The following is a 20,630-nucleotide window of genomic DNA, read 5'->3' as shown; positions in this document are numbered from 1 at the left end:
AACTATGTTTCAAAAATATCTATAAAAAATTTCTACTTAAGTTCATCAAAAATATAATAAATGCTTTCAATTATTAAGTTAATACTTTTACTTGTCCTTGATAGTTCTTAAAATAGTTTTTATTAAATTAAATTTTTATCTAAACAGGTGTTTTACAATCGAAAAAAAGTTGTTTCTAGCAACAAAGGAAAATATTTTGAAAAAGCTTGATAATAAAGTAAATAAAATACTTTAAAATATCTACAACACTATTTTATATAAAATACAAGATTATTAGTTTTTTTATGTAATGTAAAAACGGTAGAAATTTTTCACACATAAAATATTAAAAATGTAGCAATAGTAATATATATTTTAAACTACATTGTATACTGGATTTTATATTTAAAGTTTTTTTTACTGTCAGTGTCAAAAAACCTCTGATAATTGTTTTTTAAAATATAATTCAATAAATATGGCAGTTCTTCTAAAATTACTAAAAAATAAATTTTAGTATAGTTACTACTGAAAAACTTCATATAATCAATAACTTATTTTAAGATGATCAACTAAGTAATTATGGTGTCACAAAAGGAAAAGTTGCTTTAAACAATGAATTTTAAGTAACGATTTTAACGATCTGTCTAGGAAGTAGTTTTTAAAAGATATTTTATAGTAAATATACAATTTTTTCAAATTTTAGTCAAATAGTTTTGCTAAAAAATGGTTTTAATATTTGACCTGATGGTGTGGTGACAACTCTCTGAGTCAAAGTTGCAAGATATAGCTCATTAGATGACACAAAAGACAACATGTAAAAAGCTTGAATATCATAAGAATTTTATAGAAGATACATAAATTAAGGCTTTAACATTAAGTAAATTTATGAGGCAAAATAAATTTGTAAGTAATTAAAATTATTAAAATCTAATGAAAAAAATATTATTTTAACAAACCTTTGTGCCAACCAATATTTGGGTTCTAGCATTACCAACCAAACGAGACCCAGTGACTAAAGGATCACCATGTCTCTGAAAATTATTTAAATTTTAAATCACATAAAGCATTTAAAAAAGTTGCGCAAGGTAGAAGATAAATTGTTAAAAAAATTAATTGTTTTAATACATTTATAAAAATATTATTAAACTATGTACATGGACAAAACTTTTAAATATAAGTTTGTAGTAGTTATAGTAATGATATTTAAATTATAATTTTATCTGACACTTTAATAGTTTATTTCAAAAAGAACATAAGACTCCAATTTCATAGTAATATATATTTAATGCTTAACTCATTAGTTGTTTACTAAGCAATAAAATATGGTAGTTTACCAGTTTAACTGCTTCTGTGAAGATAATTATGTAGGACTGTAAGGCAATTTGACAAAAGAATAAAGGATCATATTTCAAAAAGTATTGATGAATTTTGTATAACGATTAAAAAGGAAAATAGTTCTATCAGAGTAGTAAATGCTTTAAAACAATTTGATACTGCAGAACACTTAGTTAATAACCTTGATTATCCAAATAACAATAACTTGAAAAGATTTAGAACTATTATATGTTGTTAAAACATATTTGATTTAGTTAACGTATGATGTATTTTCATAAGAAAACCAAAGTTATGTTAACATAAAGACTTTGATTATACTGTTTCTTCGTTTTAATAAACTGTTTTATAAATTGTTACGTATATTTTATTTATATTTTAGTTGTATTTTTTAGAAGTACTTATGTATTTTTTACTACCCTTTGCTCTACTATTATTACTTTTACATTGATTACATTTAAAGCATTTAAGCTAGATTTAAAAATTTATTTTTACTGCTTAGAAAACAACTGATCCCTTAGACATGAAGTATATATTGCTATGAAATTTGATTATTGTATATTCTTTGAAATAAGTTAAGTTATAAATTGTTAATTTGATTTAGCTGTTTTGTTAAAAAAATTCAGTTGTGTATGCTCAGAACCCTTGCTGATAGAAGACATATATACTAGAATTTTTTTAATTTTTTTTAAACCCATTCTATCATTAATCTATACTTACATTGTAAAATTAACATATAATTAATATTTGCATTTTAAGGCAATCAGAACAAGTTTAATAAAATTTAGATTCTAAAAGACGCAAATTATCCCGATTAAATTTATATTTTAGTACTAATTAAAAACGGTTATAATCAAAAAGTTTATTTAACTTTAGAATGAGTAAATTCTTAGAAAAAGTACACAAACTAAATTTTGTTAAATATACTTTGTAACTTGAGTAAAGAATAAAAAAAAAACTTAAGGTATCATGCCGTCTTACATTTTATTAACAAGTTTTTTCTTCGAATAAGTATTTTACTTTTAATTATATGTAAGAAGGACCTTTAAAATTTTTTTTAAGATACAAAAATTCTTTTATTATAGTCTTTATTTAAATTGTACTAAAGTTAAGATTTAGCTTGTTATAAAAAAACTACAACGGTCTAGAACTAGTAGTATAGGCAGCTTTTAAGGTTTTGCGTCCTCGATAAGAAAAAAACTTAAAAATATTTAATAAAAACAATTTTTTGAGGTTACCTAAACTAATTTTTAATTTTACATATAAAAATATTTGAGTAAAAGACACAAATTAATGAAACTAAAACAAAAACTCAAAAAAAACCTCAAGACCAACAGATTTCCCATGTTTTTGGGGTTTCTTTTTCATACTTGATGAATTGCTAGACTGTGATAGGTCAGTTGGGATCTATAAGTATTTTAAAGTTTTACCTACTGTAAAGAAACCAATTAAATACTTCAAAATACTTAAAATAAACAATATTTTAATACATTTATACAAGATTTAATGTTAACCAAAATAATATTACAAACATCATGTGCTAAGTTTATAAACTGAAATGTTTAAGAATTAACATTAAAAAAGAATATTAAAGAAATTTTAACATTTACATCCTTATCGCAATTTATAATTATTTTGGCAGTAAAATGTTAGAGTTACAAACTCTAAAGAATTTTTACGGACTTTTTAGTAATACTTTCGTGATTATGGCAACTACAAAACTTTTCATAAATTGAGTTAAGACAAGTTTTATTTGTTAAAATACATAACTATAACCAAACAGGTGTGAAACAAAATTTTTATAATACAAACAATAACTAATTTTAACTAACACAAATCTATAACAAGTTAGAAAAATAATAAGTCATTTACAACACTAAAGTTTTTAAGTTAATCACTGATATTTTTAAGTTTAGAAATTCAATGACGTACTTTTTATAATAAAAAGGATTATACACAACTAAAGAAATTAAAACTTAACAACGCAAAGTTTTTTTTTTTAATTTTCATTATTTATACAACCCTTAACACTTATGTTTAATTTAGATACTTAAGCTTTTATTTTCCAACTAGCTTAAAAAAACAAGGTTCAATACTTATTAAAATAATGGATAAGTTGTTTCACATATCTAAAACAAAACTTTTATATACATATTTAAACAACATAATGTTTTTTTTCAGATTCAAACTGCTTAACTAATGACACATACCTGTACTTTAAAAAATATAATTATATTTAATTTTTAATTATGTATTTTAATTATTTATTTATAACAAACCTGAGCAGAAGCGTGAACTGAACGCCTGTAGTGTGAATTATTCTTCGGCATAGTTTTATATTATACCTGAAAGCTTAAGAGAAATTAAAATTAGGATTTATCATTTAGTCGTACATCACTTTTAGCCTAATATATCGGTTTTAAAATAAAGTAAATTATCGTTTATTAAACAAGTTTTATTATTATTGCTAATATTATTGTCTGTTTTGCAATGTTGGACTAAGGAATCAAAACTTAAACAGGACACACAATAAGAAAAAGAAATTAAAATGCATTTATATTCAAAAAAATAGACATAAATAATCATAAAATTTATTTCTAATTTTCTATACTACAACGGAGATTATTTTTACTTTTTAAAGTTCTTATAATCAAAATGCAAAACCACACACTAGTTTAAAGTTAAATTAACGCTAAACAGTTCATAAATTAAATTTAAGTTGTTTATTGCACGACAATAAAGAGGCTCAAAATTTTTGATCCTAGGACCTGGTGCACAAAAAAACCTTTCGGTTATTGAGTCAAAAACCACTATGATACCTTTTAACGTCATGTCCAGGACAAACTGTAATGAAAAACTTAAAAATATCTATACAAATCGAGTAAAAAATAAACCACTTATTATAATAGCGTATATCTGCTTCAGATTGCAAAAATTTCAAAGAAAGCTGATTGAAAAATAAAATTATAATATTTCCCCTTATAGCAATGATTAAAAAAGAATGTTTTGAACTATTTAAGTAAAGATTTACATTTAAAATCAAAATGATAAACTATGTATGTGTTTTCATTTATATTTAATAGATACCTAAACATTATTAATAGTAGTTACATTAGTTATACTTTCATTTTTGTCATACATGTTACTTTTTACGCGTGTTAGTGAATAAAAGAAAGTCTTTGAACAAAAAAATTATCCTGAGTCAACTAAGTTTATAAGAAAAATATAAATTTATAACTTAAACCAAATTTGAAACAAAATGACTATTTTTCTGTCTTAATTTAACAAAAATACCAAAATAATAACGACAATAATAAACAAAACTCAATGTTTAAGAATAAATTTCAAGTTTTCAAAACTTGCCTTAAATTTATAACGAACATGTGGTCAGCCTTAGTTTTTCAATATATACAGATTAGTCTGAGTTTTCCTTAGTGGCCTGTTTGTGTGGCAACCATTTAAAAACTTCTAAATTAAAAAAATTCGTTTCATTAAGAAAGAGACTCGTATTTTTTTTTGTTTTAATTTTTATTTCTAAGATATTTAACATTATATTAAAGCCTCAGTTTGTTTACCAGAAAAAAAAAATTGTTTAAAAAAAAAACCACATAATTTGAAATTCAAGTTCATTAAAATTAGAAGTTCTGCTACTGATTATAGATATAGTTTCTTTTTATGAGACTACCTAGGGTGACTACCTCTAATTAACTTTTTTTACAGATAACAGTCTTTGTTATAAATTTTTATTTGACCTTTAATTTTTTCAAATATTTTTGAAAGATAAGTTTTGCATATAAAAACGAAATACTGTAGTGTTTTAAAAGAGCGACAATTGTCTCCTAGAGCAGGGATTACCAAACGTCTTTTTAAAAGACCCCATTCAAACAAAATAAAAACGCTATGGCCCCCTCAAAATGAAGTTTTTCAAAAAACTAACATTAAATCCGCCTTAGACTTTTTTCTCTAAAACATCTACTCGAGAGTATCTAATGTATGTTTTAAACTATGACCTTTTATCTCCCCCTTTTACGGTTTGTGGCCTCTAAAACTTTTAAATAACACCTAGCAGGGGCGTAGCGTGGGGAGGGACACTGGCGCATGCGTGCCACCCAAAATAAGAAACATGTAAAAAAAAAAGAATGTAATATATTTATCTTTTATAGTTCATTTTTCTGCTTAATTTGTGTTTTTTCAACTATGTTTATCTAGTATTCAAAAAGTTAAACCAAATTTTGAATACCAATTAGTGACAAGTTATAAAAGTATATGTTATTACTCAATATACTGATTCAGTGCGTAATTGCAAATGCGCACCGATGTTGATGAAAAACTCCATAAGGAAAAATTTTATAGGTTCATTAACTTCATAATAATTTAGACTCAAAAAGCACGCAATTAATATAGCGCACCGCTGTAGTATAACCTATGGCAGATTATTTTTCTACAAAAAGTTTACAAAAATACGTCACGCTTGAAGAAAAATTAAACAATTTTACAATTTTTTTTTTATGCTACATTGTTAAGACTACTGCTAGTTTTCTGAACTTTATTTTTGTAAACATACAAGAAAAAGTGTTGGCCTATGAGAAATAAACTTTGTTTGTGATTTTTATTTTAAACAAATACAATCAAATGAATAAAATTCAAAAAGTTACTTTTAACTATTTTACAAAGTTGTAATAAACTGTAATAACAGTTATAAAGTTGGTCTATTTTAACTTCTGTGTAACTTGATTAAAATTGTATGCAATGAGGTGTTGTTATCACTGTTGTATTGCATATTAAACAGATTGATATTTTTTCGTAAATAAAACAGATGCTTCCGTTTTATTGAATATATTAATTTTTAAAGATATAAAGTTAACTATAAGTAATAAAAACAATTTTTATTTAGTAAGTTTACATTTTTGCAAGTTAAGTAATTCTAATGAAATTTATACTTTGATTTAGTTGTTTAATTTTGTAATATATTAATATTTTTAAAAACAGTTAATAACTTATTTTACTTAATAAATTTATTTCAATTATATTACTCATAAAAAGTTTTTTTATAGTTAATTGCAAAAGTTTTAATTTAGAAGATTTTTTGAGAAAAAAATTTGCGCACCCCCTGACCAAAATACCACGCTACACCACTGATACCTAGTTTAAGTTTCTAAACTACCATTTAAAACGCCTATGACCTTTTTTTTGCTCGTCATCAAAAACTCCAGAATATTTAGTTTAAGTTTCATATTATGACCTCTCTAGTGGCTTCTTCGCTGCTCATGGCTTACAAGGTGACCAAGTTTGGAAACTTAGTCCTAATGCAGAGGTCGGCAGCCTTTTGTGAACCGCGGGCCAATTTTCATTGAAAAAAAAAAATTCGGGGGCCGCATTATTTAGAAAAAAAGTCTTCGAGGGCAGCAGTTAAGTTTAAACAATTGTAATAATCACTACAAAAGTACTGTTTTTTCAAAAAGATAATAAAATAAGCAATTATAAAGCACTAGCAAAGATTATTTACTGAACTAACAGCCTAATTCTAAGTTAAAATTATAAAAACTTTTAATCTTATTGTTTTAAAAAAGTATGTTATTAGCTAAAAAATACCTCATAGGCCGCAGATTTTTGCTTTTGGAGCCGCAGTTTGCCGACCCCTGTCCTAGAGCTTACTTGACTTATTTTTATAATCACCCAACTCAGAAATCAAAAACTACTACTACTCATTATTTTGGGAACAGCAAGCATTTAACAGTTGCAAGCAAAATTTTTAAAACTAAAATTTTTTCAGGGCTGCAGTAGTTTTGTTTTACTCATTCATTACCAACCCGAGAACTTTGAGTATAGTTTTATATCTATACAATGCCTCAGCCAAAAAAAGTAAAACTACAAAATTTTAATGTCAGGACTTAAGTCTCATTTTCTAAAACTTTTCAAAAAATATTGATATTAGAAAGTTTTGTCCTAAGAAACCTCTATCCGAAATACTTAAGTTTTTGTGTTTTCCTAGATTACTGTTGTTTAAATTTTAGCTCAGATTTTTAAAATGTATTTGAGAGTTTTCAAGATTTTTTGGACTAGCTGCTAGCTTTGACGTCTTTGAGCAAACATTTGGAGTATTTTGGCTTTTTAATACATTGTATTTACGTTTGTGACATTTTGGAGTTTTCAGTTTTTTATTTATGTTGTGTTTGTTTTCTTAAAAAACTTTTAGATTATTTGGCCATTTACAAATTATTATATCAAATATGAGTAGTAGTCTGGCACAGTTGTTTAACGTTTTGAAATAAATTTAATACTTTTGATTTTTTCAAGTTTTTATTCAATTTTCACGTAAAAACTCTGTAAATTATATTGTTTAGGAAAAAGATTTTATTTAAAAAATTTATAACTGTAAACAAATAACCTAAATAGTAATGGTAAAACTTTTGTATATTTTTGAAATCTTTCTTTATTAAAAACAGAAAATGCAACTTATTTTATTTCTTATGCTTGTTTAAAAATTTGCAATTTATACTTAGTGGCTAATAAGTTTACAACTTTTAAATCTTACTTAAAATAAGCAACCAAAAATGTAAAGCTGTTAGGCGTATAATAGCTGAAACGAAAATCTACTAAACAAAATTACCTCATAAAACTTAGTATCACCTCGACTAGTAATAATTTTCATAAGTTTTTGTTTAAAATTTTGAATTTATCAATTGACTTAAAAACTCAATTCAAAGTCAAAAGTTAAAAATACCCAACTAGTTTTTATATTACAGTAAAAATTAGATACGTTTAAAAATACTATTTCTATCTTTATGTGGTTACACAAATTTATATCAAATTTCAAAAACATCTATAAATTTTCCATTAAACACAACATTCCATGATTTTTCATGATCTGTTCCTATATTTTAAACTCTTAACCTTCATAAAGTTTCAAAATTACATCAATTTTGGCTATATTGCTACTGAAAAGATGTCATTAGCCCATGTTCTTGATTGTTACATGAAAATTAAAATTTTTTAATAAATATCTAAGAGGTTTTTTACAAATGTAAAAGAAATAGCTATGTAGGTCTTATAAACATCGGCAAGGTCTTTTTTACATCTAACATTTCAAAGAATTTAAAAATAGATTAATATATTATTACACTTAGTTTTGCTTTGTTTTTGATATTCATTATAAATTTGACAAAAAAGGCTTGTAGATATAATAAGACTCACATAATTATTTTTTCAAATATATGTTATTTATTGAGATATGATTTTTTAACATTTTTAAAGAATTTGAATCGTCCAAATTACAATATCGTGCGGCCTGTGTTTGTATATTTTGTTTTTTACACAAATAAGCCTATTGATATTTCAAGCTTTTTCAAAAGATAAACAACTTGACCAAAATCAATAAATACTTAGTGAATTGTTTGTTTTGAATTACATTACTCTTGCCTGTGTTACTGGTAAGATACGACAAGCTACCAATTGTTACATTTTTTTAACATATTTCTGTTCTTACTTGTTTTATCTCTATGGTTAATTTAATAATGTTTTATAGTTTTGCTGACTACTGGGTTTAAATCTGGAAATGTAGAAGTCATAGAGTTTTTAAAATCTCTAATAAGTAACCCATCCAGCATCAAGAAACACAATTAAAAACAAATTGCTAGATATATTTTTTTAAGTTTAAATGTGTTGAAGTATTTTGAAAATTTATAAAAGCTGGTCTTTTTTTAAAGCTTTTTAATATTGTTTATAATTATGTAGAATATTAAAGGATTGAAAATTAGTTATTAATATTTACCTAATAACTACATTCATAGTCAGTTTTAAAATATTGTAGTTCAGAAAATACACCAGATATGATAACTAGGTAAAAACAATGTAATTTTTTAAGGATATAGTATTAAGAAGCATTTGGAAACCATAAAATATGTCATCTTAACAGTGGCAACAGTCAACAGTTTTACTGTGGTTTTACAATGGCAGCACATGGCACTGTACCGCGATTTACTGTCAACACAAATTTTATGCCAGTGACATATTTTAGCATGAAATCATTCTATTTGAATAAATTATAACTTAAAAAAAAAAAATTGAACAAATCACTTTTAATTTGACTGCTAGTTATGACAATAGTGTTTATTGTATAATTTTTTCAAGCAATTTAACTTTAAAATTTCTTAATTTTTTTACGCATCTAAATAATTCATTAAAAAATTGTTACACTATTTTTAACAAATACACCCAGCAACAGGTCTATCTTTTCAATCTGCCACGCTGATAAAAAATAACTTAGTAGATTTTGTTCAAAATTCCAGTAATTTTTCAAAATTTCACAAATTGCAGGTTTTATTAGCCTTAATTGTCAATTTCCAGGTTTTTCCAAGATTCCAGGTTTTTTGGCAACTCTAAAGATAGGTCTACTTAAAAAGCAAACACTATAAACTATTTTTAGAAAAATAATATCTTATAAAATTACAATTTTCAATATCCGTAAAATATTATGGAAAGTTAAAACAGGAACAAAAACATAGATTTAAAAAAATAAAACTGCTTAAAGAAGCTATATTTTGTTACTTTAATTTTAAATAAAAATAAAGGTACGTTTTTTAAATCAAAAAAGTTTGTTTGTAATTAGAAAAAGTTGAGAATAATTTATGGTTTTAGTTAAGAAACTTTAATAAAAATACAAATTAAAATTTTTGCAAAAACGTAACTATTGACAAATTTCCCCATGTTTCAAAGATATTTATTTGAATAGTATTTTAAAACTCATACAGGTTTTCTCATAGTATAGTACATTTTCATTTAAGTTTTGTTGAAAGCTAAAAAATAATAAACACATGTCATCTATCGCTTGAGTATGTACACTCCTGAGTACGCAACTTACATTTAAAACAGTTATTTTGTTTATTTGATTAAATTTTTTTTATCAAGAATAATTATTGCAATCGCTTATTAGCAATTTTACTTAAAAGAACATTCACTTTATTTCGTAATCTTTTAAAGTGCTAAGATCACAGTACAATAATTTATACACTTTTGTTTGTGTTTTAAATAAGATACATAAATAAAAAACGCCATGTTTTACTTATTATAATCTTTTAGCATTAATTAAGTTTTGCTATAAAAAAAAAATTGTTAATGAAACATAAATAGATAAGTTTCTAAAAACGCGTTTAGCTATAGTATATTACTATGCATTGTATATAAATGTGTAAATCTTTTTAAAGCATAGGTCTTATTTTTATTGTTTTCAAATGTAAACTAAGAAATATTTGGAATTAAAAAAAAAACAACATTTACTTTATTAGAAACTATGTATTAGCAGTACTAAACGAAGTACAAATGCACACAAAAACTATTAGTGTACATCGCTCCTAGGTTTAATAGTTAAAGAATAAGCGCATTTTTTGCAAGAAAATATACGTTTCTACAGACACGAGTTTTTATAGCTAAAAACGAACTAATTCAATTATATTGTAAAAAATAATGTCGTCAAATAGCTTGAAACAAAATATTTATGTTAAATTAAGGGTTAGCTACTTACGCCCGCGGCCGAATCTAGTTATGATTTAAAATGACCGGCCTGCCAATGTTTATAAAATTGAAGTGGACTCCGACCTGAGAACGGTAAAACTACGACCAGAGTATGTAAATCTTACCTGCTAAACTACTTTATAAACTTATTAAGAAGATATAATTTTATTATTTCATAATAAAAATCTAGAATTTGAAACGGAGTTCAAAAAAATTTCTCATGTAGAATTTGTGGATTTCAAAAACACAATATAGATATAGTAAAAAGATCAAATATATTAAACATTTTGTTGTGATGAGTTTGATAGCTGAGTAATTTTCATAAATTAATTTAAATTGAAATGTTGAGTGCCGCCAAGGACTAAAATTTTCTACATCTGACCAGCCAACCATATAAATTATGTTAAGGTTGGAAATACTATTCAAATTTTGTAAACGTTAGATTTTGATTTGAAATTATTTTTTCTTCAATGAAATTTCACTAACATACTTTAAATATTTTTTTTTTCTCAAATAGATAACTATTTTTTTAAAATGACTGTTGAAAGATAAATGTCATGATGGGTAAAAAATAAAAACTAAACAAATTAAATTAAATTGCATCAGAAGTTTATATAACTTCAAATCAAGTGGTTGATACATTAACACTAGTTAAATTGTTCACTTTTTAAATGAATCAAATTTAACTTACAGTATAACTCTAAAGTGTACTAAGATAAAATTATTCTATATTTATCATAGTGAGGCTAATGTTGTATGAAAAATATGATCTAAAGTTTTTTTTTGAGTAGCAAGGAGATGTAATTTCTATCATGTTCTTATTGTTATTATAATTTTACTACCCACTATCAACTTTTTCCCTTTTAACATATAATGACAGTGACTCTATGATCAATATTTGCAATGTTATGGTTTTTATAGTAGTTTATTTCATTTTATTTTAGTTATTTTATTTTAAATCAGTACTGAATACATTTTGGGTTTGAAACTTTCTAAATTTTATTTTAAACAAAAAAAATTTGATATTTAAATGGTAAGCTGCTATATGACTATAAAATTCTCTTATATAAAAGAAAAAATAGCCAAAAGTTTAATAATATTTTAAATATTAAAACAGACAAAGTGTCTAATATAATGCAATCCAGGTATCTAACTCAAACGTAACAGTCTTTTTTAAAATCTAACTAATTTTATTTTACAACATACTTTCCTTTCTTCAGATAATTAATTACTAAACCAAAGTTTTTAAACAGTAATTTTGGTAGCTAATTTGAATTCCCCTAACTTCAAACTGCAATGTAATATTCAAAAGCTAATTAAGTTGTAATTTAGTCTAAGTAACTTCCATAGAGTATATATTTTTTAACAAAATGTTTTTGAGTAACAAATTTTTAATATTTAGGTTTGGATTTGATATATACTGATTAATTTATTTTTATTACTAAACGATAACTTAAGGCGAATACTACATTCACAACAGGTAATATTATATAAAATGTTTGAATTTTTTAAAGGAAAAAAAGTTTTCGTTAAATAATATGCTAATTACAATTAATTATTTACTTTTAGAACCATTTATTATTTAAACTTATTTTTTTTTTTATTAAAATAATAATAACTTATAACTAGATGCCTCAAAGCTTTGATGTAATCATAACATCATACAAGATTCAGGTAGTAATATTTGTATCAGTTAGAACAAAACTACTGTAGCTAGCTTTGATCAACATATATTTGTTATGTTTAAAAATTCTTATTAGTAAAAAATAATATTAGTTTACTAGACGACAAAACTACTAGCTAAAAATATTTGGTACTAGAACTGGTGCACTAAGAACCTTTTTGTCATCGAGTCGCAGACACCTTTCAACATCTTGTCCAAAACATTTACAGTAGTTTCTGTATTTAATTAACTTTTTTTTAAATTGTTTTTTAAATTAAAAATTAAACAGAAAAAACTGGTTGTGATTAATTAACTAATTTAATAATATCTATTTATAACCATATATATAAACTTTATAACTAGTTTAAACAATTATTAAGAAAAAAGGAGTAAATGAAACAACTATCAAAATAACAGAAAGATTTTCGCTCCATTGTTATAGTAAAAGATAATTTTAGTCTTTATAGGTAAAATTTTTTGAAGTTGATATAAAAACATTGTCTAAAATAAAATAATAACTATTTGAAATCATTAAAAATAAACAAGAACTTTAAGAAAAAGAATCAATTTTATACCAAAAATAATTATAGTAATTACTTTTACTACAGTACTATTAACTGTTCCCACGAATTAAAATTTTTCTAGCTTAATTACAAAAAACTGGTCGGCGCTGTAAAAAACTTGCCAGATATTGCTTTTTAATAAATCTAACTGCTTGAAACGATGCCCTATACTCTTCAGCAAACAAAGTATACCTCTCAAATTAATAACAGATTATAAGATAAATATGCTTGTATACCTCATTTCTAATCATTTTTATTATATACTTTTCTATTCAAGCTCAAAAAATGTTGGCTTTCTAAGGATTACTGATTTAAAGGGATTATTTAAACTAAAAATTCACTGTAAAAGCTTTCTTTTTCTATTTGTATTTAATCGATTCTATTAACAAAATTTATTAGATCTGTATATCAAAAATGGGAACGGGTTAAATATGCACGAAAGGACAATTTTGCTCGATGGGATAGTTTTGCATAAGTGGTCACATTTGCACAAAGACACCTTTGCACGAAGCGTGACATTTTTCAAGATGCGTCATTTTTGCACGATAGTAAAACCAAAAAAGTACAATAAAAATAAATGAATGTAAAAGAATAACAAAAAAAAAAGCGAAATATAGAATGAAAAAAATAATACAGATGATGAAGTAAAATACTAACCGATGGGGTAAAAAGTAAGAGTAACAGTAAAAGTAAAATCAACAAAGAAAAGAAAAAAATAACTTTTTATAATTGTAGTTAAAAAAAAAACAAAAAAAGCTTAAACTATAAAAAAAAAATATCAAAAATAAGTAAATGACCGAGGGTAAGTGTTAAGGGTAACATAGGTAGTAAAAATAATATTAGTAAAATATTTAAATTAATAAAAAAATAATTTATAAATTAATAAATTAAAAAATAATAAATTAGAAATTAAATCGCCGGAGTCTTGTTGAACGTTGAGATGTTTCCACTATTAATTGCTGAATCAGCAAAATAAAACAGCTTTTTCTTCATTTTTTTACTTAAGTATTAAAATTTAACTTTTATTTATGTTTAATATGTTTTGGTAAGGTGGTTTAAAGAAAAAGAAAAAAAAAAGAACTAAGAAAACTGAAAAAAGAAGTTATCAAAAAAAAAACATAAATTAATAAAAAATGACAAGAAGAAAAAAAATATTGACCAAAGGTAAGGGTTAAGGCTACAAGTGATAGTATTAATAAAATTAAAAGTTTTAAAAAATACTTAAAAAACAAAACAAGAAAAACAAATAAAAATAGGTTAATTAAAAAAAGCTATTGACTGAGGGTAAGGGTTAGGGGTAACATATATTGTAAAAATAAAGTGAAAAACATATAATAACTAATAAAAAAAATAACTTATAAAGTAATAAAAAGAAATATATATTACCGACCGAGGTTAGGCGTTAGTGGTAACAGTGGTAGTAAAAAAAACTAAAAAATTAAATTTTAACCCTGTTCAAAAGTTCTTCGTGCAAAAGTAACCCTTCGTGCAAAAGTGTCTTCATGAAATTTCATCTTCATGCAGTTTTGTAAGCTCGTGCTAATTCTACCTGGTACTTTATTACTACCAAAGGGTAATTGTGCTTGGTATATTAAAATAATTCTTTTTTTTTCTTAAAAATTGTTAATTTAAATGATAAACTTGATTAATTTTTTTTAATTTTTTTGATAAAATAAGATGATATGTTATACTAATGAGTATGCTTCTATTTTCTTCTATCAAAGTTATTTTTATTCGTAAGTTTTATTATTATTTAATGCAAAGTGTACTTCTTAAAGAAATGATTTAAAATACAATATTTTGTTTACAAAAAAATACTAACTACAGCAGAGTTGACATTACAAAATGACATGACAAAAAGACAGATAGACAAAAGAGTAACTGTCTTAAATATTTTTTTTACAATCTTTTTAAAAATTAATTGAGATCAAGTTTTTTTTAAATAGGTTATAAAGTTATAAAATATTAAAGCTAAATCAACTAATACCTATTTAAAATCTAGAAGAAATTGCCAGATATTTTAAAAAATACTAATACTACCCTAAATTTATAATAAAAAACTAAACTGACTTAAGTCATTCTGAGATTTTTTTTAAATAAAATTTTTATGAGTTATACAGAGAATCCAGTAATTAATCTGAGGGTATTGCAACTCTATTACATTTTATTACTACTAGTGGTTTACTAGCAATCTTGCAGAAGTTAGAAGGTTTACAGCTTTTATTTCAAAATTAATTTGAATCCTACCGGAAAAACTAAACAGTAAAAACAACGCTTTTTATCAAGTCTGCTCATCAATCTGATTGTTTCTGATTAGCTCGCTTGATCATGATTTTTCATAACTTGTATAAACTCCTTGAGCAAATCAGACCTTTTCCAAATTTAACTATATATTCTGGTTTGAAGCTAATAAGCACTTAAACAAGTAATAGTTTATATATTTTACTTAATAGCTAAAAAATAGCTGAAGTCATTCAAAAATTTTTACTTTATTTAAAAATATTTATTTACTTAAACGAACTTTATGTTACCTAAGTTTAAAAGATGTATTTTTTGATTTTTTTATATTTTTAGCCGTGAACAATTTAGCTGCATAACATTTAACTTTTTTTTTGTAAACATTTTGAAAATATCTTGCGATTAATTATGTTTCTTTTTCTTTTTTTAATATTTCTTCCATTTTTTCTTTAAACACTTTTTTTTAGATTTTGATTATATAACAGACGTTTTTAGAGAATTTAAAGTGAAATATTTTTTGTTTTTGTAACCATTTTAAACTTGTCTTTTAACTGACTATAAAATTTAAATGTACAGTAGAAGATGTATAAGAGTAACAAACATATATTTACAATTCCTCTTAGAAGAACTGTGAATTGAAACTATTATTGCATAAAGTAAGCTTTTCATCTAAGCTTGTAAACCGATTTCAGTCTATATAGTATTATTTTTTAGTATAAGCTTCTTAATAAACTGTTCATTTTAGTACGAAGTATTAAAAGATTAAGTGTGAATTTTAAAGCAACAAACTAACTAATATCTTTTTTTAAGCAATATTTTGTTTAAATTTAAACGCTATTAATATCTTAAAAACCATAAAAACAGCTCCTTTTAAAATATTAAAAATACTAAAATGGTAAAAAAAGATTTAGGCAAAATTTACCTTTTTAAAATTTGAGAAAGCTTTTTTTTTTTTGCTCTCTCAAATGATTACGTAGTAAATATTTTACAGTAAATTAATTTCATTCATGTTTTCAAAAAGAAAACGCAAGTTTTCAAATAATTAAATCTTTACATTCATCAAATGTAAATCCACATAGATTTTCAAAGGTCAGGATAGACCTAAAAATATTGCTCATTTTAATTGGATTTCAGAAGTGAACAAACTTGTTTAACATAACAATAAACTTACTAATATGTCTGGTAAACAAAAAATATTATTCGGATAGTCGTTTAGTTTATAAAAAATAAATAAACAGTTAGTTTTAAACAACTAATTTTAAAAATATATTGAAAAATATCCACTAAAGTTGATTTAGAAAATTTAGCTGACATTTATTAATACTATATCAATATAAATAAACATTATTGTATTAACAATAGCAAAACTTGTTTATATTTTCGTTTAAAGTAGTCCCAATTAAGAATAAATTACAAAAGTCTTTAAAACTTATATTGTTAGCATTCAAGTAAAATATTTTCACTTTTTATTAAATAAAACTACTATAAAATCCTATTCTGACTTGAATACTTTAGCTTAACGATTACGTTAAAGCATTGTTTTGTCTACCAACGATGGGTGATTTGATGGATACTAAAAATTAAAAAAAAAAATTTTACCATATAGTTTTAGTTTTTATCTAGTTAAATTATCAACTTAAAATACTTTTAAGTTTATATATATTATAAATTTAAGGCTCAATGTAATGTGTAATGCTATAAATTGATGATGTCATAATACTCAAACTTAAGCTAGCTCAAGTTTTTACTTTCGTCGAGTAACTTATGTTAGAATCGAAAAGTTATTTAAAAATATAAATAGATGTTAGTAAGTTGATATTATTCTGGATTTTACGTCATCATTACCCGTACGACGTCATCATAGTTCGCTAGTAAAATAAAAAAATTGAAAGTTTTGTTGTATTAGTTTCATGAATGAAAACAATAATTTTTTTGCTTAAGGTTTCGGTAAATTTAGTTTATCACTTTGTCACTTTTTTAAATTAGCATAAATTTATTGAGATAAAAACACAACTTTAAAGCTTTAACTATTGATAGTTTTTGAAACTTAAGTAGTAGAAAGATTTTCAATAGATAAAGATTTAATAAGTTAAAACTAATTTGTTTTAGTGTTATCACAATAACTTAACTTTTTTTTTAATTTCATAAGGTTAGTTTAAACTTATAACTTTAAGTATTTAATCTGAAATAATGTTCATACTTTTAAAATTTACTTTTTCAGTTATTTCATGTATTCAAAAAAGGTTTAAACTATTGAAGTTTTAGATTAGTTTTTTATAAAGCTTAGTTTGTTAATTTAAAACAACACTTAAGCCCGTTTTTGATTTATGTACTTGAAGTTTTTTCAATTCAATATGAATTATAAAATAGTAATATTTTTTCTATTTCAATAACTTTAAATTTTGCTTAAAAAAGTCATGTTGAATTAACTTAAGTATACTTGGAAAAATTAAATAAATAAAGTCTATCTTACTTTGATGCTTTTATAAAATAAAAACCTTTAACATTTTGGTTCACAAATATAAAAATAATATCTTATAGACTAATATTAGTTAATGCTTTTATATTTTCTTCTATGTTAATGGTTTTGACAGTTTCTTTTATACCATCACCAAAAATAAATTAATTTAACTGCTAAATTTTCCACAGTAAAAAGGAACGTAATTTATACTTTTAACATTGATTATCACTTTTATAGTTTCTATAAATCTTTATTTGAAAATAAAGAGTAAACAATAATGTTAATTTAAGTCAGGATACAACTTCGAATATTTTTTTACTATTAACCAATAGCTAGAAAGAACTGTTTTATAACCCATACTAATTATAAACAAAAAGTTCGAATATGAAATCACCTTATTTTTAAAAACTATAAGTTTAATTTAACACATTAAACAAATATCTTTTTTACTTTATTATTATTTTTCTTTTACATTAACTATTACTTTTACCGCAAAGCCTTACCCTCGGTCGGTAGCTTGTACTACCTTTTTGTTTTTATTAAATCTATATTTTTAATTTTCAGATAATCTCATTCTATATGTCTGAATAAATAAAGCTGCCGGTTTCTATACTCTATTTTTGGTTTTTAGCCTGACTGGTTAAGAAGTAAGCATTCGATCAACCATAGCAGGGAAACTGGTCTTAAGTATATACCAGACTTTGAATAAAACATCGTTTTTAGTTTTTTGAAACTTCTGACAGTAGAATTTTAAAATAGTTTTAGTATACATTAGCTATTAGTATCGAGACCACTTAAAATAAATTTTAAAATTGGTTTCGTTTAACAAAATAGCAAAGTTATTTCTTTTTTTACCGTTTAGTTGTAGTATACAACCTATTCTATTTATAGTATAATAATTACTTAATTTATTTTATGTTCAATACTAAATCTTACTCCTCAAATTTCATGTTTTTCCATTAAATTTGTTCGGTTAAATTGTAAAATTCTAGGTTTTTCCAGAATTACAGGTCTTTTAGTAACCCTGTACGGTAATTTTTTTCGAATTAAAATGATACAACTTTTAAATTTGAATATGACTATTTTATTCAAAAAAGCGTAATCAACTAAAGTTGTATCATATAAGTTTTAATAATTGTTCATTTTTATTTAACATATAATCGTTGTACATAGTAATTGTTCTAGAATCACTAACCAACAAACTATTATTTTTGAAATTTCCTATAAGTTCTATTTTCAATTCACAAAAGTACCTAATTAAAAGCATATGTTTTGAATGTTAACAAAAGAAACAACTTTTTAAAACGTAAAATTTAGTTAAATACTTATTTAAGAATTATTAACTTTAAAATTTAGTAACTCTTCTTTTAAATTTTATACAGATAAAAAAACATTTTTGTGGTTAATATTATAAAAACTCAAAAATTCAAAGTTATTATTACTTTCCGTAATTAAAGTTTTTATAATCTTATCAAAATTGGTTTATTTTCTTAAATTGAGATTCGTATGCATATTATTTTTATAGTTTAATATCAAAAATAAAAATTAAATGCTGGGTTTAAAATAATTTATTTGTAACGACCATAATGAATTAAGTTTTATTTTTGGCTGATCGCCATCATGTTAACTATGAAGTAAAGTAGTTATAAGTAATAGTTTCCATATTTCTCATACAATCATGCAAGCATGACATTTCAAGTTAAAACAACTTAACACACATTCAGTATAATAACTTTTTATTTCTGAAATACCTGCAACTCTTGATTATGATGACTAAAAAGTTCCATATAATCATATTAAAAATGAAAAAAAAAAAATTATGGAGTTCAAATTAAATTTTTTAATTGAATTTTTTAACCTGAAATTTTCGCAAAATTTTTTTCAGTAAAAATCTTTTTTTATATCATTTTAAAGATGCAGAAAGTATTTATATTTGTTGCAATGCTTTAGCATAAAAATTTTATATCATATTCTTTGTACATCATGTTAAAATTTGTGTATTGGTTTAAAAAAATAAAAAATTTTGGTGATGCTAACGTAATATCTAGTAGATGACTGTTTTGATTGTTTGATTTGTTAAATAAACTGTAGGGTGCTTATTTTAAGAGTAACTTTAGATTTTCCAGCTGGAAATTGTTTTATGTTTTTGAAATATCATTAAAACACTCTGGGCGAAATTTTAGATAATTAAAAGAAATTTTTCAATGTAAAAGCATGGGATCCAAAAAATTAAATCTTTGAGTTTTAAGCTGATTTTTTTTACTTGTGGTAAGTTATCTAACAAACACATTGTGAACAAATTAAAGTAACTTATAGAAAGTATTGTAGTAGAATTTCTTGTTTAAAAAAAAACCGGAAATTTAGGAGAACTTACAAAAAGTGATAAAAATACAGAAATTTAAAAACTCCAAAAATTAAATTTTTTTTAAACCGTTTTAAATTATTCACAATGTAGTAAAATTAGCAACATGTAAATAACAAATTTCAGCTTAAAACTCCAAGGTCGCATTTTTTTATTCCTTACATTTTGCATTGTTATGGTTTTTAGATGTCCGCTGATAGCCTAAATGAAGTTTCCTTAAATCAGCTAAAATTTAGCAAAAGTTTTTTTTTATGATATTTCAAAACATAGAAACTTTTCGAGCGGAAAATCAAATTTAGCTGTTTAACAATAAGCACCCTAATAACCAGAAACCTTGATAAACTATTATGCTTGTAATTTTAATTAAATGCAACAAGTGTTTAATGTCCTAAGAAAAGCTAATAAAAGTGTTTGAAAATTTATTTATTTAATGCAATATAATTAAAGATAAAAGCTAAATTTAGACATAATTTTGTAACTTGGTTTATTTCAGTTGATAATTTTTGTACAGATTTGACTATT

Source organism: Thalia democratica, chromosome 6 (assembly GCF_965202585.1).
Source record: "Thalia democratica chromosome 6, ktThaDemo2.hap1.1, whole genome shotgun sequence".
NCBI classification, from domain to species: domain Eukaryota; kingdom Metazoa; phylum Chordata; class Thaliacea; order Salpida; family Salpidae; genus Thalia; species Thalia democratica.
Note: the sequence above shows the minus strand (reverse complement) of the source record.